Source organism: Corvus brachyrhynchos, unplaced genomic scaffold (genome assembly GCF_000691975.1).
Source record: "Corvus brachyrhynchos isolate BGI_N302 unplaced genomic scaffold, ASM69197v1 scaffold3, whole genome shotgun sequence".
In the NCBI taxonomy this organism is placed as follows: domain Eukaryota; kingdom Metazoa; phylum Chordata; class Aves; order Passeriformes; family Corvidae; genus Corvus; species Corvus brachyrhynchos.
In genome coordinates, this window is record NW_008237619.1 from 11,090,705 (window position 1) to 11,110,338 (window position 19,634).

At 46.0% G+C, this 19,634-nt stretch overlaps 1 long non-coding RNA gene across 1 annotated transcript in view; it reads right to left on the bottom strand.

The window, feature by feature from the left end:
* Positions 1 to 6: 6 nt before the first annotated feature.
* The window catches only part of LOC108446146, an 83,121-nt gene continuing 63,493 nt past the window's right edge, over positions 7 to 19,634 (bottom strand). The window contains exons 4-5 of the long non-coding RNA XR_001861261.1: positions 5,539 to 5,642; positions 7 to 1,368 (exon numbers count right to left, since the gene is read on the bottom strand). This is a non-coding gene — a long non-coding RNA (uncharacterized LOC108446146). The remainder of the gene's footprint in view (positions 1,369 to 5,538; positions 5,643 to 19,634) is intronic.

Below are 19,634 nucleotides of genomic sequence, written 5' to 3' on the forward strand. Positions count from 1 at the left end.
CGCGGGGACACCTCTGTGATCACAGGTAACCAGTGTGCCTTGGTCCCCTGGTACTATTACAGGACAGTTAAATTACATCTGTACATCCAAGCATACTTGGGTTTACCTCTGAACTTCCTGTCGGGTTGCGATGTTGTATTTCACATATTTTCTTGCCCTTAAGGTATTGATACATTCTCTGAACTTTAGCTCAATCTTTCTTTTTTTTTTCCTTAAGGTCTGGGAATCGCAATGAATACACATAAGATGAGCCTTTCCACAGTACTTCCTAGCAGGTGCACATTCTGGCTGTTATCTGCAAGAATGCCCTAGCTTGGAATCAAGGACCACCCAACCTCAACATGTTCTTCTCATGTCTCAAGAAGAAATGGCCTGGCCACCATCATCTCATACCCTCCCTAAGTCATTAAAGCTAGCATTTAGGGGACAAGTTGTAATGGGGCACTCTTCTCCAAGTGATCCATGGCTACAACCCAGAACCAGCCCCTGAAGCAACTGAGGGACCTGCTTTTTTAGGCCCTTAGCCTTACTCTTCTGAAGCCATTCTAGGTCCAGACAGGCCAGATACCCTCAAGCTCACACTGCCATTCATGGCAGTGGTCAAGGATTCTTTCCTAGCTTTAGGCATGCAACCAGACTTCTCAAAGCTGTGAAGGCTTGTGGGTTAGAGATACAGAGAGGTTTGTGCCTAGAAGGCCGTGTGTGTTTAATTGGGAGTGTCTGGTTTGATGAATGTTCCATGATACATTATACATGATCAAAGGGAGCCAGGTGTGCTACACGGATTTTCATCCTGTGTTAGGAGAATCAGTGGTGTTTATGTGATGGGAAAGAGCTGGACAGCCACAGAGAAGAGGATAAATGGAACCTCTCTTTTCTCCTTGGTGTCTGGTCAGAGCTGGTCTTTTAAAGAGTCCTGGTGATGGTGGTTGATAACAGAAGCAAACACAGACAGTGGTACCTGACACCCAAGTGAACATCATCTACACTGCAGGGAGGGCAGGATCAGTTACAAGTTAAGGCAGCTGTGATTACAATCAAGCCAATAAATACACAAGCACTGCTGAAGGGAAAACTGTTTTTAAACTCTTCAGAGCACCATGCAGTTGCTGCTCTTGCCAACTAGTCTGCTTCTCTCAGCTGCTGGGCCACAAGTCTGCAGTGGCAACTGGGGAGCTGAGCCAACTTTCTTTCTAATGCCCTGGGTGCAATTCATGGTCCAGGTATGCTGCCCTATAAAGGACAGCAGTTGGGAATTATGTATGAATGCATGTGTTGTCACCCAAGCATGAAATCTACTCACCAGACAGCCTGCCCCTCAATGCTATGTCTTGTGTTTTCCACAGGCCAGGACCTGGTTCATCTGCTCTGTGGAAGAAACAGCACACGAGTTAGTTCAGGGCACGTGCAACGGCAGCAGTCAGTGCAGCCCTCTCCTTCTTGGCTTCTGCCTGGGCACTAGGGTCATCCAAGACAAAACAGGCATGGGACATTCAGGGACTAAAATCTGGGGAGATTCGAATGGGGATGCACTCTCCCACAGCTTTATTTGCTATGACCACAGAGAATGAGTTTGGAGAAGGCAACTAGAGTGTCTAAAGAACTGTGTCACGATTACACAGTAAATGGCCACCCAGAAATACGAGCTTCCTCTGAGCACACACACACCATCGCTACGACCTCCAGTGCTGCTGGTGGAAGCTGAGCTGCAGGAGCTCCTGACTTCATCAGTGTTTGTTCAAGGATCACCAGGAAAGTCTCTCCTCTTCCTGCAAGCATCCGTATTTCTGTATAAATACACAGACAAGTCCTGTTGGGTTGGTGGTGGCCAGCAGCATCAAATCCCTGTGACTGCACAGGCTGGAGCATGCAGGATGTGGAATGGGCAAAATGCCCTTCGTGAGGGTTGCAAACCATTCCTGCCAGCTGTTTTACAAAACTGAAGACTCCGTCCTGTGCATGCTCAGGATATGCGCTTTACTTGATGTCTGTGAATTACCCTCTCAGAATCAGAAGAACTAATAGGCAATGAGGTGCCAAATTTTATTCAAATTTATTGTTTGTTTGGCTGCTCAGATATCAATCAGGCAGTCTCTAAGGCCACCACTGTATGATCTGATTTTTTAAGGCGATAAGGGCCTGAGGCAATGTTGGAAATTGCCAAGAACAAAATGTGCAAAGCAATGCATGTCCAGGAGATTAGCTGCAGGACGAAGGATGGGGTTAAGGAAAGCTGGGCACTGACACTTAGGAAGGAACAACCTACAAGATGGAAGTTGCTAAGTGCTTATCTCACTGCCTCAAGCACAGCCATCAATGAGATTTCCTGCTTCCTTTGGATCTCCTGCCTTGTGCTACGGGAAGAAAGCACCTAGAGCAAGGAAAGGTGTCTCACTATGGGGCAGGAGGGTGGACAATTATTTCTAATGTAGCAGTGAAAGAGAAATGGCCAGTGGAGAGCAAGGCAAAGTAAGGATTTGTCTGGCTTCATTTCTGTCCCTTAGTGCCATTTTTGGGGGGAAAGGGGACTGTGCTGCTGATGGTCACACACAGAAACTTTGGGCAATGTGTGATCTAGAAACATCTCAAGGTGGCTGTGAGTGATGCTGTGAAGAGCAGCAGCAGGAGAGAGGCTTGCCAGGGCAGGGAGAAACTTGGGCTGTGGGACCAAGTACGAGTTATAAGGTGACAGAAGTGTGCAAAATGGCCTCAAGTCTTTAGTATTCCATGGGCTGCCACTGCAAACAAATGGGGATGGGCCTCCTTGGACTGGCATGCCCGGGAGCTGGAAAAGGGCAGCTGCTCAAGAGCTTGGCACCAAGCCTGCATCACGCACAACAGGTGAGAGAGGGCGAGGAACAAAACAGCAGCCCTCAGACTGCCATCAAGATGCCAGGTGGCAAAGAGCCATTTTATAGTCCTCTGGGGGCCTTGAGGGGGAGGGGAGTGACCCTCAAGAACCACCCTCAGGGTCCCAGCAAAGCTCGTGCCAGTGTTTGGTCCCCATGCCAGTTTCTTGGTCCTGCCTTGGGATTGTCCTCCAATTTTCTGCCTGGGAGGTTCAGGAGAAGCAAAAGCCCACTCAGGGGCTGCTACACATAACGCTGGCTCAAGCAGGGTATGTTGTCTCCCAGGACACAGCATGACAAAACTGTCTTTCAAGTCATCCTCCTTCCTCGCCTTGTCCCCCTCACAGGTGTGGGGATTAGATTTACAGACAAATGCAGTTGGTCCTCTGAGCACAATGAGTGCACAATGTGAACAGATTAACTGTATATAGCTGTGCAAGGTGAGGTAACTGAGGTCAAAAATTCATGAACTGGTAGGCACTGAGAAAGTAAATATATGTAGAAATAACCTCCCCCTGAATTCACACACAGGGCCACTATTCCTTTCCTTAATATCAGTTTGATAGTTATGTGGGGGTGCTTACACAGCTCACCCTTGACAAAATGAGGTGTAAGACATCAGCCGATAAAACAGGGAAGTGACTCTAAAGAGCGTGTATGGATGGAAAACCCAAAAGTGTCTGAGAGGCATTTGCCCCAAAACTTATCTTGCTGAAGAGGGAAACAAACACCAGACCTCAGCTGATCGTGCTAAAGAGGATGGCATCTGTCAGCTGGATCAAATGGTAACCAGGGAATGACAAACACAATTTTGAGACGAAGAATGAGCTGAGTGGAAAGACTATATAAAAGAAAAATAAGAAACAGTAACAGAGCAGAGAGAGGCCTCAGACTGTCAAAATCCAGTCTGACACATCACAGCCTCTGCTGAGGTCAGATTCAGCAGTTCCCCATCCATAAGGCACCATCAGCTGCCAGCATCCAGCACGTGGCCTGACGCCGTGGGGTGCAGCATGTGGGACTCACACTTTGGGAGGGGGTGTGACCTGCTGGTGTCCCTTCCTGCCAGAGGGTGCATTGGCTGATTGTAGGGAGTGGCGTGGGCACCCCTAGAGCTGGAGTGGCCACAACTCCAGTGGGAGCAGGGCATAAGTGGGGGGGATCTCTGCTCCCAGAAGTGACCCTCATGCCAGTGAGAGAGGGGTTGGTGCCCACGTGAATGGGCATTAGTTACAAAAGTGTTTAGGAACTTGCAGGAATTTATTAGTGTTTTCTAAGTGTCTAACCTAGTGGTTGAACTGCTGTATTGCTGACATAGACCCTGAATATATAGTTCATGGATTGTCAGTTAATTACATGTCCTTAATAAATCAATAAACCATTTCAGTCCTGATTTGGCTTAACCTACGTGAGCTGAGCCACTTTTCCCTGCCACAATGACCAGCTGATGCAGGCTTTTGACCAATCCTGGTGGGAGAAAGTCTAAATGCTCAGTGATAGAAAAAAAGGGTTCACTTCGTGTTGAACTGGTGACTATGTACAGGACAAAGGAAGGTTTTTGGGGTAGACTGGATGGTGGAGACAGAAAAGGGGGATGTAATAGAGACAACGTGATGTGTGCCTGGTGATTGATAACGGGGATAAATTCCTCTAGTGGACAGTATAGAGTTCTGGTGCTTGCTACAGTGAAACCTGCCAGCTACCAACACTGTTCTGACAGAGGCAAAGGCAACTTGTGAAGGCAGCAGAAGTCACAGCAGGTTGCCAGAATTTAGCTTTTTGGCTGATATGGAAAAAATTACTCTGATCTCACAGAAAATAATATGCAAATACTGTCTTGCATGAAATCTTCCCTGTTTTCCTTGGCACATCTGGAAGTGATCATCACACAGGGAAGCAGCATTACCAAGGAACTAGCTATGAAGCTATCAAGAACACGTTTTGCGATAATGGGCACCTGGAACCTTATTGGAGCAGTAGCCAGCTTGCTGGTATGCAGCCACCAAGCTGAGGCAGCTCCATGAGCTCGTGATGCAGCCAGCAGCTGCAAGTCTGGGGCACTGATACAACTTCACCCCTGCTGGTCCAAGGAAAATTGTCCCCATTCTGGCTCCTACTGGATATAGAAGCACTGTGCACCATCACAACAGGCTGCCAGCACTTTTCTGTTCAGGCAGTTAAGATCACAGGACGTTCCTCTCCACTTGGCCCTAACCATAAGCCCTGTATGGGGTTTCTGATGAGGGTTGTATTTGGGCACTAGCCTGCTTGTCTGCTCCCGTTAGAGCTCTGCTGTCTCCAGCACCAGCCAGCCCGGGACATCCAGCAGGAAACCAAGTCAAAGAACGAGAACTGAACAAACTCCAAAACTATTTTGAGGCCTGCTCTAAAAGAAAAAGAAAAACAAAATTTCTAAAAAGAAAAACAAAATCAGAGTGGAAAAACATTTCTATCTTTAGCCATTAGGAGCAAGACTTATCTAAGCAGCACCACACAGGAGCTGGCAATGGGAATGATAAATTAAGGTTCAACTTGTTCCTAAACATCAGTGGGATGATACATGATTTATAATGCCTGCCAGAGGCCTTTCTCCTTCTCCTCATGGGAAGTCTTTTCCCTGAAGCTATTCATGGATGTATGTGGTAATTTTAAAGATTACTCCAGCACTGTGCACACTAAAGCTTCTTACCAGCTGAAGGTAGATGTCTCTGCAAACCGGAGAGCCTGCTGCCCACTGGGGTCTTCTTGGTGGACTTTGATTTGGTTTGGGTTGTCTGGTTCCACTGTGACATCCTGCAATGACCAACACTGCACCCTCACTTGAAGTGACATGTGACATGTAAAAAACAAACACATTTTCACTGGAGAATCCCTCTACAATCCTGAACATCCAGTTATCATGGCCAAAGACATCATGCAGCTGTGATGGAAGCTGTCTGCCTTCATTTCCCTCAGGAGAATTCAGTGGTGTGGTAACCACCCTGGGGTCTGAAATTCCCTTTTCTCTTTTAGCCAGTCCTGTGGACTGCAGCACACCACACAGCCTGGGAGGCATTATCATGCAGGCCAAAGGGGGCAGACACATCCAATAGGTGTTTAAAAAGCACTCTTCTCATTATAATTCTCATATAATTTTTTATTATAATTAGTAGGAGTTAAGAACCTGACCTGTGTGAATGATTTGAAAAGCTGGATGAGCCTTAGTGTGTGGTGTTTTTAGATGCTTGTATACCTTGGAAAATCTGCTTTGCCTTTGTGCTCAGATAGCCAGGATATATTTGACATGGACATTTGTCCCAGATCTGTGTCAAAGTGAATCCATTTGGCAACATCATGATGGACCATCATGATTGTGTCACTGATGCCCACAGATTGATCAGGCGTTTCTCAGAAGCTCTCAGTCCTGAATAAGACTCCACAAGTGACGGCCCCAGGGGCGTGAACACCATGAGCAAACAGCTCCACCGTGTCTGCCACAACAACGGGACAGCTCGTGTGCCGTGATGCTGCTGTTATTGACATAGGGCGATACCTTTGTTTTTCTGGTATTTAAGCCCTGTTTATCAGCTGAATTACACAAACCCTTGGAGGATATAATCGTGACAAGACCTCCAAGTCAGCTAGTTTTGAGTTGCACTTTTTCCTCTCATGGGAAACATCCCCAAAATACCAACATGCAAATCTGTTCTTCTCATGTTAAAAGAATTCCCCAGGCAACCGGGACCAGGAACTGAATAGAAATTCCTTCTTCTCCCCACCCATATTTCCTTTTGGAAAAGCAGTCACTATTGGTAATCAGAGATTAGCTACTATTGCCTGATAGTCAAAGCACTTCACAAATGAACCAAAATGGTCTTAGCCAACCAGTTTTATTACAAGGTTTGGTGACTGTAAGCACCTAAGGCTGGCAACACCTCGAACTCATCAAAGGTCCATTTAATCCAGTGTGTCCTGTCCAGCTGTGGTCAGAACCAAATATTTAGAAAATGAGCCTAAGAACAGGGCAAATACAGAGTGACCGATGTGACCTCCCAGGTGCCAGTAGCCTGCCACCTAGGGATTTCCCAAGCCAGGGAGTGCACTGGCAGCTAAGTAAACTGGGTGTAGTCCCTCGCCTAATCTGTGGCTCACTTTGGAGAAGCAATGCGTATCCAGCACGTTGCACCTCACCCTCCAGCTTAGTGGCGCGACTGCACCCCCTGCAATTTCACCTGGGGGAGCTTTTGAGGCCAGCAGGGGTGCAGGGGTGAGGGAGGTGTCACCACAGCCACACACTGCACAGCAAGAGCCCCCACTGGCCTGTCACTGGTGTGTTTCACCGCGGCCCAGCAAGAGGGTTCAGAGCTGTCCCTGGTCTGGCTGGGTAAGTCAGCATTAGCCTCAGGGTGCCCACAGATCGGCCTTCCCACGGGGTGTGCAGTTACAAGTGAACCACGAGCTTCGAGCTTCGGTGGACACACAGTGATGAGTGAGGTACCTGTCTTACTGTCACGGTGCTGTTGGAGCACCCACGTGTCAACACCACCAGGCTGCAAACAGCAGCCTATAGCACAAGAGTGCACAAAGAGAATCTTTCTCCTTCTTCAGATGCAGCCTCCTCCTAGCACATGGGAATTGCCACTCATTTTTCCATCGAAATGATCGGCTGAGGTGGCCTTTGTGTCACCTGTGGTGACTCACCGACTCACAGTCTGCCCTTGCTGCATGAGGCTTGTCACGTGGAAGGACACATTCTGTTAGGCACATACTTAATTTATAAGTGTTAATTAATTGCATAATGGATTAGATAGCAAAGTGCCTGGTCTAAATTGTGTTCAAAATGCCATCTGGAGAAAGGCTGGTGTGGTTAGTAAGATGGCTGCTCTCTTAAACCTGATACCTTTGTAAGAGAATCTGTCCCAGCATTATTGATGAGGCAGAACTGTACAATAAAGATGTGTATTTTATTCTCCAGGAGAATGCTTTTGAGATGGCAAACATTTGGCCATTGGGAAGGCTGATCAGTGTGCTTCATTCCCATGGAAAGCAGTGGGATGAATATCCTGTTATAAATGTAAAGCAATTAGTTTACTCGAAGAGCTTTAAATGTCATCAGTCTCTTAGAAAATGCATGTCAGTGGTGCTCATGTGACTCTGAGAGCAGTGTGGCTGTTTAATGTAACTTTTGCCTCCACTTAGGCCCACTGGGTGCCTATGAGTGAGAGCAGCTGTCTTAATACTGACAGCCCTGTTCAGGTCAGGGAGGCTCTGACCCGCCTCTGAACTGACAGTCTGAAGCACTGGACAGATACTGCTGTTGCAGTTCTTCCACGTTTACCTCAGGGATCAGGTTTCCAGGAATCTGCTGCAGTTGAGTTCCCATAATGAAATGGCACAGGAAAGCCACCCACATCAGGCACTGAACAGGCCTGCAAATCCCCTTCTCCCCCCTTGACTTCAAAGCACCCTAAAGAGTAAATGCACACCCGTTGTTCTGGCCCTGTTTCTGGTCGGTGCGTGTGGGACATGGGAAGCTGGTGGCAGAAGAAAGAGCAGAGCCAGTGTTTGACCACCTCAGATGTGGCTCCGTGTAGGTGACAGCACTGTCCTCGCCAGCTGGCAGGTGTCTGGAGAGGCTGCAGAGAGCCACGAGCTGGGAGCCTTGCACAGAGCCATGAGCAGCTGCCCAGAGCCTGTGTCTGCTGTACTTAGGAGAGAGGGCTGCGCACGTCTGGCCCCGTGCCTCCAGCAGAGCAAAGTGCTTCCTAGGTATTGGGGAACTGGGTCTGGCAGCAGCACCCTTCTAAGGCTGAGAAGCAGGAGAAACTGTGGGTTTACCTACATGGAGATGCTCTGGAAACCTAATTTGAATGAACTTTGCAAGTGATGAAAATTTAAAAACTTATTTAAATCACATTAAAGACGCATGTGGGCATTTTAGGTTAAGAAGGACATTTGATTTTGCCCGCCCTTATTCTTATTAAAGGTGTCCACTTTATTGCAGTTGACTCACCTATTTAAAATTCATGCCTCTAGTTCACTTAGATGAATTTTACTTCCATTTTCTTTCATAAAGAAGCCATTCAAGAGAGAGAAGGGACTTACTTGGGATAATCCAAAAGAAGTGTCAGGAGCAGAAGTGGGGGAGATGAGACATACACAAGTATTCAGGGAAGAAGCTTTTCTCTCCACTGTCATTCCACCACTGCAGGAATTGTTTTCTGCAGATCTAGCACTCTTTTTCTACCCTTTCCACATCAGGCTTTGCAACAGACCTGAACAGGAGAGCCAAGATGGGAAGAGCAAGATAGTGGTTGTCTTGTCTGGCTCCAAGCAACACTGTGCAGAAAATTCATGAAAATGTCACAGTCCTTTGAGACTGCAGTCTAGGGATCATTTATTATGCCCTTCCAGCACAACACAGACAGTATAATTTCATTCCATTACTTCTTCAGTCTGCCTGACAGTTTATCTTTGGCTGAAACATAAAGTCAGGTATTTGCTGCAGTCAAATTTTCCAGGCATTTTGCTGGATACATGTTTTCCATTGAAATCCATTTTGCTTTTAGAAAATGACTCTTTTATAATATTTTTCCTTCTGACAGACATGCCTTTCTGTGCAAAATCATAGTAATTGTCTTCTTGGGGATGCAGCTTTGGTCTGCAGCAGTTTAAAAAACCTAAAGGGGGAATGCCCGTATTTTTCCAGGGGGCCTGAAATTGTTACACCAGAATGAATGCAAATTTCCCCGAACCTCAAATACCTCTCTCTTATTGTCACTGCTATACCTAGGTTCTTGAGAACATAGACTGAGTACTTTTTTTATCTCAATGTGTCAGCAAAGCCTGCAGGCTTTGCAGGGTGGTCCCAGCCTCAGGCATGCGGCAGGAGCCAAAAGGAGGATCTGGTGGGCAGCTTCAAGGTTCCCTCACATATAAGCCACAAATTTAGCCTTTTCTCTTCCCCCACTCAAGTGGCAGCATGAGGTTGGGCAATGCAGAGAGATGCAGATACACATTGGAATGGAGCATAAAAATGAGCAAGACAAAAATGGAAAATAGCCTCTCTAAGATAGGTAATTCACTCTCAAATATTTCAGTCTTAATTCAAGACTTATTTAAGTCTCAAATATCAGACCACCCTCACCGTGCTGCGCTGTCTCAGCATTCTGGGATCATCAGTAATGCTCTGAACATGTGAGCAGTTTTCCAGTGCTGAATCTTGGCATGATACTAAGGATGAGAATCACTACTTCTTACCTTTTCCTAAGGCAGAAAGCAAGAGATGGGAAAAGTGACTTGGCCTTGCTCACAATGGACAGATGTTTACAAGGGCAACACTTGCAAGCCAAATTATAGTGGCAATGTGTTTGGACCACGACTCATGGACCCATCTGGCCAAAGTCAGGGGTCCACAGAAGAGCTGGGCACAGTCACCAGGTAGAGGTCTATAGACATGATCTTCTCTCGCAACATTCACAGACACCCACCCATCCTGCCTTTCTACTGCCAGGAGCCCTTGGGCCTAGACCTTTTCTTAGGCTGCCAGTCCTCCATCTGAAAAACTACCGTGCTCTGAAAAGCCCTGTAGAAACAAAGTTGGAGTTATTAACCCATCAGGGACCTATGCCCAGACCCTTCTTACAGTACCCTTACATGAAGCTGAATAAAAGAATGTATTCAACTGAGTCTGTAATAAATGCATTAGTTTGCCTAATTTTCTCATTTGCCACAGGAAATAGTTGGAATTATTCTTTCTGACCAAATGAGTTCTAGCTTTTCTCATTAGCTTTTCGTAATCTGTAGTGCACAGATGGGGAGGAAAGGACTTTCAGCAATTTTGGCTGAAAGTAAAATGACTAAAGGTCAAAATCCAGAGCAGAAGGGAAGGTTTCAAGGGTCCAGAGAAGCTTCCAACCTCCTTCTATCACTCTTGACTTCATGAGGAGTTTAAAAATGGCAAAAATGACAGAACCAGACAAATCTTTACCCAGGTAGTGGAATGGGCTGTCCAGGTCAGATGCTGTGAATCACACAGGCTGATCTACTGTAAATAACCAAGTTAAAAATTAAGGGCTTATCTGTACTGAAGTGTCACTTTTAGCTCGGTTACACCAGTTCAGATCACTGCAGTGAGTTAACTTTATGGTTTGTGGTGAAACCTCCTGTGGTCTGGGGCAAACACAGGATATGTGACATAGCACGGGGCATCCTGCACACACATCTGTATCTGCTGTCTGACCTCAAGGACCATCCACTCTCCTCCAAGCCACTGCACCTTCCACTGCACTGTGCCCATATGCTGGAATTGAAATAAGCTGAGGTGAATACACTCTTGAGAACGTGGATGCAGCATCCTGAATCAGAGGCAGGTCAGAAGCCTCTCATATGTCCTCCTCAAGCCTAAACTTTGCAATAGATGTGTGCCTCTCCTAGGAGGTGCACCAAGGACACCAGGCTGCTGCCTGGATAGAGCAGGTGCCAGCAGCACACAGCTGGAGCCACAGCCAGGCTGGACTGCGCACCCTTATCATCTCTGCCCTGCATGATCTGTGTGACGTGGGGCTCAGCAGTGAAAGCCACAGAGAAGAGCACCTCAATAGGAAATTAGTTCTTGAGACAAGTTGTTTTGGGGTTTTTTTTTTTGGCTGACATAACTGTGTCAACACTAGGGCATTCAGAAGCTCTTCTTTCGCACTCCTATCCAGCTCAGCTTCATGAGCAAAATGGTGAAATGTAGGCCAATGCTCTACAGGGCCAGCTAATCCTTTTTATTTCTATGAGAGCAATCAAATATATACAGCTGATCTCATGCAGGGAATGATGCAGCCCACGGCCAGTGGAAGCAGAACATGCTCCATGGAGTGCTGCTTTCGGAGAAGTGGGGCGTTTGCTCGTGCACAACCCAGAGAGTGGGCAGGGCTTTGGGAACTCGAAGTGAAGGTCACCCTTACACACCTCCTGCATGGCCCACCTTGTCCCGCTCTGCAGCTTTGGGAAACCAGCCCAGAGGCTGCTGCTGGTGACTGAGGCATCAAGGGGCACGAAGGAGCCCTTCTGCACAGAGGCACCCACAGCACACAGGTCCCCAGGCTGCTACTTGTCACACCACGTATGACGGAGAAAACGAGACTTAAGGAAGATGATGCCACTTGTGGAGTATATCCTATGGCAGATGAGCTGAAATTCTTTGTCTGTACAATGTTAGAAAGCGGGGGTGGTGTTTTTAAAGATATTTTCTTTACAGGAGCTAAGAATGGCAGGTTTCACAATGAAGCTGTTGTTCAATTAAACGTGAATCAGTGTGTTTGCAGACCTGACTGAGACAGGAAAGTAATAAAATGAAGACACTAAAACTTATCAGTAATTCTTTCCATTTCTTAATGATGTTTCTAATCTATGCCTTTGACCCTTCAGTAATTCTACTTGATTCTCTGCTGCTGTAACATTTAGAAAGTAACTGAAAATTTTATGCCACTTGTTAGCTTATCATATTTGCTTTATGACAGCCCAAGACAAAGGCCAATATAAGATAAAAGTCCAACTCCATATTTGGATTCCTGTGTAAACAACTTGAATTACAAATGAGCAGAACTCACAATCTCTCTCAGTTCTTTTAATAGAAACTCAAGGGTTCCTGAGAAATCAAGTCTTTTATCAGACTCTCAGATATGGTCTTGGGGATGTGGCTTTTTAAGCAAATCATAGGCACAGGTCTTCAGTAAACTTACAGGCACTGAGTGGGGAGGCTCCTTAGACCTCATGAAGGTATTTTTACTTTTTCTTTCACATGATTTGAGGGACAGCTTTGCACCTCATCAGGCTGGTTTAGTCCCAAAGGCTGGATTACCAAAGACTTCTGTTGGCCTACAGGTGGGTCTGGATGGCAAAGAGGGGTGAGCTGCCTTGCTGGCATCACTCTTGCAGCAAAGCCCTGTTTCCTGCCTGTGAGTTCCAGGCTGGTATGAGGCACAGCCTTGACACACACCATCTCCACAGCAGAGACACCTCCCTGGTAAAACTCACTGGTGCTGAAGAAGTGCTTGAACAAAGCTGTGGCTGAAAGACAAGCTTTTTTGACTACACCTGCTTTCTTCAACTTCCTCGTGAGGGCAAGAGGAGGGGCAGGCACTGATCTCTTCTCTGTGGTGACAGTGACAGGGCCCGAGGGAATGGCCTGAAATTGTGTCAGGGGAGGTTTAGGTTGGGTATTAGGAAAAGATTCTTCCCCCAGAGGGTGGTTGGGCACTGGAACAGGCTTCACAGGGAAGTGGTCACAGCACCAAACCTGGGAGAGTTCAAGAAGCACTTGGACAATGCTCTCAGGCACGCGGTGACACTTGGGGTGTCCTGTGCAGTGTTAGGAGTTGAACTCGATGATCCTGATGAGTCCCTTCCAACTCAGCATGTTCTGTGGTATATCAGTGCTTTATGCTGGCAAAGCTTTCACTTCCAAGAAAAGAGAAGAGTTAAATCATTGGCAGACCTATTCAGACTATTGTAGTGGAATTTAAAATGGAGAGTTATACTGGTGTGGGCTTGGTTAAGTGAAAAACAACCTCCCCTTGACACATATACCACATAAATCCACAGCATAACCACAACATATCTGCAGCAGTTTCCCAGGCATGCAGCTATAGACAAGACAGCAGCCTGAGAAGAGTCCTGGTGACTTGCATGCATTTGGTCACATGGCAGGATTATACAGAAGAAACGACATAAAATAAAATTACGAGGTGACAGATTCAAAGATAACAAAAGGAAACGTTTCATCAAATGGATAATTAAATTCTGGAGCTTGCTGCCAGCAGCGCTATGGATGCCTAAAATAGACTTCAAAAAATGATTTTACAAAGTTGCAAACATATCTATTAAGTGTTATTAAACAGCAAGATTTTAGGAAGCTTTCAAGAACCCACAGCCTGGCAAGTACACCGAAGAATTACCAGTACATGCTTGCCTTTCTCATAGCATTTTCTCTAAACCACTGATGAAGAGAGGATAGTAGACTAGACGGACATATAGAGTGATCCAATGCGCCCATTTTTCATTTAAAGTTTCCTAAGTTGGTGCTAATTTACCTTAATTATGAGGGTTGTTAACCTCAGGGGTTCACCAGCTGCTTTCCTCAGGAGCTGAGCCATTCCTGCAGCCCAGGCAACCTCTTCCAATGACAAGCTCTAAATCGATCAGGAGACAGCCATGCCATGTTCTCCTGGGTTAATTTATCCGACTGTTGCCTACAGGAAGGTGTAACTTCCCAGGAAGGTGTAACTTCCCAGGCATTTACTTCATCTGGTGCAGACAAACTCTAAGGGGTTCACACAACTCAGATGCAAAGGATTGCAGCAGGCAAAGATACCCACTCCAGGTCTCCCATGTGCTTTGCCAGCACCCAAACACCTCATCTGCTGTGCTGCTCAACTCAGGAGACAAGAGCAGGACAGGGAGAAGGAGGTAAAATAGGCAAAAAATAGCAACTGTGCAAACTTTTATAGGTCGGCATATCATCACACCCCCCTGCCCCTGAGGTTTACAGTGCACACCTCACTCTGGTGGCCTTCTTCACTGGTGTGAGCAGATGACAGAAAACTGAACATGCCTGGGAGTCCTGCTGCAATAGTGGTCATTGCTGCTGCTATACATAAGGTCAAACTCTGATTCAGCAAGGAATTTGTCCTCTGAGCTGTAACATGGATTGGACTTGTGTACACAGGTGAGACAAAAACATGCAGTAACATGGTTAGCAGAGAAATGGGCTGTAATGTGACCCCTTGGCATAGAGATCTGCCTGCATAAATGCCACTCCAGGCATGACAGATGGAGGGAAAGCAGTTTCTGCTACATTATGCTACTGTTTCCAAATGCAACAGATCCCAGACTGCTGTGATTTCTCTTTGCCTGAACCACTGCACCTCTTACTATGTGATATTTGGCCCCATGGGCAGGAAGCCCCTGAGGTAACTCCCCAAAAAACACTGTTGGGAAACCCAGGTTTAGTTTCCGGTTCTGCCCTAAAATTTCTCATCATTACTAAGGAAACTGAAGAGGTTACAGGTGACATCTCTGTACCTCCACTTGTCTCCTGTGAAGCAGGGCTTGCAGCAGTTCTTAGCTCCCTAGGAATGGGAGGAGAATGCAAAGATTTGAGGGAAGGGGCGTGGTACTCAGATTTGGTGGTACAAGAGAACACCACGGCATGTGAGACAGGCAAGCCATGTGGATGGTGCATAGAACTGGGATGAGCTTTTCCCCTGACATGCTGGGCAGGTGGCTGCAACTGCAGCTCACTCTGCCTATGGGAGGCTTTATGCATGAGTTGGGGTAAATCCAGACCTTTTCTCTTCCACTGTGCTCGAGCTTTGCCTTGGGATGGCAGCAGAACAGATAGCTGGCCTGTGTAGCATTGGGTCAATTACTCAGGACCTCAGCTGGGAGGGGAGTCTTTGCACCACCCTCACAAGCACTGTGTGCTGGCACAACTGCAGAGCCCAACATCAAAACATCCCAGCTCCAGGTCATTGCTGGGAAGAACCACAGTTTCTAAAGGCATCCCCAAATAACCACAAAAGTGCATGTTCCAGCACAGCTTGTTCTACCTCAAGCCATGTGGTTACTTCATCTAGCAGTGGGCTTTGGTGGAGCTACTTTATCATCAGCTGCAGCAGGGCTGAATTGTTTCCTGCCGTTGATTAAGGAAATAAAAGTCACCAAGCACAGATCTTCCTGAAATCCTTGTGTGAAGCCCTTCCCCTGAGCATGCTCTCCACTGATTGCATTGCTTTGCCAAGCCTTGTTAAGCCTTCTCCATTGTTCTTCGCATGCTGTCAATCAATCACAGTTGCCTGTACACACTGGCAGGCTTTGCAAAGACAAATATGCAACTAAGAGTCTTAATTAACACCACGTAACATTCAGATGTATTCACTGGGGAAGGAACACGTGAAAAAAATCAAGGAAGAAGCTGAGCAGAACGGGAGGAGGGAGGTGGACCCCTTCCAATGATTTTATTTGCAGAAAGATATAATTAATCTAGAATAATATGCAAGATTTTTTAAAAAGAAAATTAACATCAAGAGAACCTGAACAATCAGCTGTCTCCTCTTTGAGAGTTAAATGCATTAGCTCCAGAGGCAGAAAAGAAAGAGAAAAATAGGTTTAGGATTTGTGTATCTTAAAACAAATGGAATCTACACTCAGTGTTATGACACTGCACATATTCCACTTAATTTACATCACAGGGGTAGGTCTTGTCACTAAAGGCAAATGTCCCTTTATTTGCCAGTTAAAAACATGTTGTTGACAGACCTCCTCCTACCCTTCCACTTTCTGTCCAGCCCAGCCCAGGCTTCCTCTGGCAGCTTTACTGTCTGGGGTATGTGTGAAAGGCAGCACTGAAGGCAGGGTGAGCAGCAGGTAGGCTGCGTTTGGGATTGAGGGAAGATGATACCTCATTGTTCATCAAGACCTCACAGGGTCGGGAGGGAACTTGGTGAAATGTGTTGAACTGTTATTCCAAAAGGGAAACTTTGGATAGTGATTTTGAGTGTGTCTAAGAGAGTTAGATATGTAGGTGACCTCCTCAGCCAGCTGGACACCTGGTTCCTCTAGGGTGTGTCTACACTGAAAGTTTTCCAGCATATGTATATATTGCTAGAGCCATGACAAAAATACTTCAGTAATGGAGATGCCATTCATACCACAGAGAAGTTATTTTCTCAGCTAGTTAAATAGACTATGTTGTAATTTTTTTCCCAAGTATAATTTAAATTATGCTAGGGCCAGAACTGTGATGAGTTGGATGTGTATTCTCCTGTATATTCCTAACTAGTATCCCAACAAGACAGCAAAAATTTTTAATACAGAATAATCCATATACATATTATCAGTACCACCATTACCCCTTAGAAAAGGAAAAACAAACCTGGGGACAAGTATTCACTCCAGTGTGAGAAGTCACACAGCTTTGCTGAGGAGCCAACAGCAGTAACTCAGATTTTTCCACCTTTTATTTAACTTTTCCCTTCAGTGGTCTGTCCTCAGCCCTCAGGACCCTGAGGAGGTCAATGGTTCCTTTATGGTTTTGAAGTTTCTACCCTGTCTAGGCATTATCAGAAAATAAGTTTATACCCATGAACTAAACCCATCAAGAAATCACAGTCCAATCTGCAAACTCTGCAGGACAATGAAGAAACTGAGCAGCCTTCAGAGCACAAACAACATAAAGTGCAGCAGTGACTTGTCAGAGTTTCCCCTCACTGCTGTAGTTGTCTATTAAACAGACATGTAAAATATTACATTATTAGAGATGGATTTGCTCAAATGTTTGTTTTCCCCTCTTCCTTAGCTGAAGGGTGAAAGAAAAGTGTGCATTTCTATAGTTCTGGAATCAAGATTGGTTTTGCCTAAATATAGAGCAAACCAAAGGATCTATTTTTTCAGCAGACCAACTGTTTTTTGAAAGGGAGTGACCAAGCAAGCATATATTGCTATGGTAAGACTGAGAAGACCAAAACAGGTGAAAGGCTATCATTCCTTGCCCACTTGAACCCTCTCAGGTCTGGCTGAGATTTAACCACTCCTCTGACAATGGTCCAGCCCATTCGTGTGAACAGTGCACCGAGAACTCGACAGCAAAGCAGTGAGAAAGAATTCCTAAACGCCTGTGTTGAGAGACCTTCTCTAACTGAAGACAGGATCTATCAATCACAGTTTCCTTTAGTGGAGGGCAGTGAGAGTGAGCTGGTCAATACATTTGTCAGAACACAGACAAAAATGAAATAAAAAATTTAAAGATGTGGAGATCTTAATTATTTTGGAAACAGGAGAGGGCAGCTAAAAATGGCAAGCAGCTTTTTAATATAAGGATGAGTGGTCCAAGTGCTGGAAGATTTTTAAATAGAAAATGAATAAAGAATAAGCAGGATAACAATGTATTATTACATACTTTGTATACAGATGTAGAAGGCCCGTGTTATTCTTTTAAAAAGGACAAATAGCATATAAAGGAAACAAGCATCAACAAAGCAAGATCTGGATTCATAACTTAAGCAGCAATAAAATTACCTCCCCTCCCCTAGTTTTATTTGAGATAAATTATTTATAATTCCTTGAGTTTTTAATTGCGGTTTCTCAGTCATTTCTAATGGGTCATATTTCAGCTGCAGCATAGTGTCCCTAGCTTTCTATTTAAGTAATACTTTGCTTTGGCAAAGAGAGCAAACATGGCCTGGGAACAGTCTGCAATCTCCTCCAGTCAAATTCACAAACATAATTCTAGGTTTTTATCTCCTGCTGCAATTGCTGCTGGAAAAATTACATTATTATAGATGTGATTATTAAGGTAATCATAAAATACAACATACTGACTTTGTTACAATAAGCACACACCCCCACCCCACCTGCCCCCAAACTGGCAAAAACCATCTTTGTCTGCATCACATCAAGGTTGACTCTCTCACTGGCACAACACTTTTTTGTCATCAGTGGCATACTAGGATACTTTAGCCTGGGTTTTATCCATGTACTCAGGAATGTTTGACACGACTATAAATATTCCAGTGCTGACACATAGATTTTCAAAAAGATTTAGTCTCATTTATAATGCAAGATAAAGCCAAGTGCCTGGTAGGAAGGAGGCAGCATGAGAACCATGCTCAAATTATTTTCTTTACCTGACTGACTAAGCAGTGAAGATGGCACTTCTGAGACTACATCTTTTTGGGAAAATGTACCCAGCTGAAAAGCTGAAATAGGCAGAGCTGGTGGAAAATCCCCGGCACAAAATCCCCAGCACAGCTCACAGCCCCTAATGGGAGAGTCAGCAATGAATAGTTAACACATTCCTAGCCTGAATAGATTTGCTTTCCACAAGTCCCGGCTTGTGGAGGGCAGGATGGTCTGAGACAACACACTTAAAGGACATATTTCTCACTGGAATGCATTGTGGAAAACAGGGGTTAAAAAACCACACAAAATGTGGTAAGAGGATGGGAAGTTTGCATGCTCCCAGGATAAAAACTGCAGGTGAAAATTCCCAAATAGGCACAAGGGTAAGTTTCTTAATTCTGTCTGCGCCATCAGGGCCTCAAGACAAAAGGAATTAAAAGAAGAAAAGGAAGTAATCCAGCCTGGCTTCATCTTTTCTAGCCTGATAACAATGAAGACCAAGTCTCAGCTCAAGGTCTAGGATTTAGTATTTTGCTTGTTCCAAGGAGGCTTCCTTGGCTTAATGACCTCCTTGGCTTAATGACCTCTCCAGCTAAGACTGACTGGTAGAGGACAGGGGCTAGCTGTCCTTGCCTGATGCCCTTTTCATAATTTCGTGCCAGTCCTCAGAGCAGGAGGAGCAGAAAGAGCTGTTAAGGCTAGGATGACATATTTCTGGCCTTCTGCATGACATTTAGGCAAAATCCCTGTCAGCCACACAGAAATGCCTCAGTGGCGAAGTGTGTTGCTGCATTTACAGCAACATCAGCTTGCCTTCTGGAGTTCAAGGAGAAAATGCTGCAGAACAGGACTTCCACCTTGGCTTTTTCCACTGCCGTCAAGGGCAACTTGGGACAGCAAAAGAGAGGGACCTTGAGAATGGTTTTTCCGCAAGGACGCTGTTTCCCTGCAGCCCAGCCCGTAGCACCGCCGGTGCCCAGGGCGGTGCCACGCCCTGCCCCCGTGCACACCGGCCGGAGCTGCTGCACGGCATCCCCGCCTTGGCCCGGCCTGGCGGAGGCACCTGAGGCTCTGCCGCGCTCCTCGCTCAGCCGGGCTGACCCGCAGCTGGCGCTGGCACCGGCCCCGCCCCCCTCT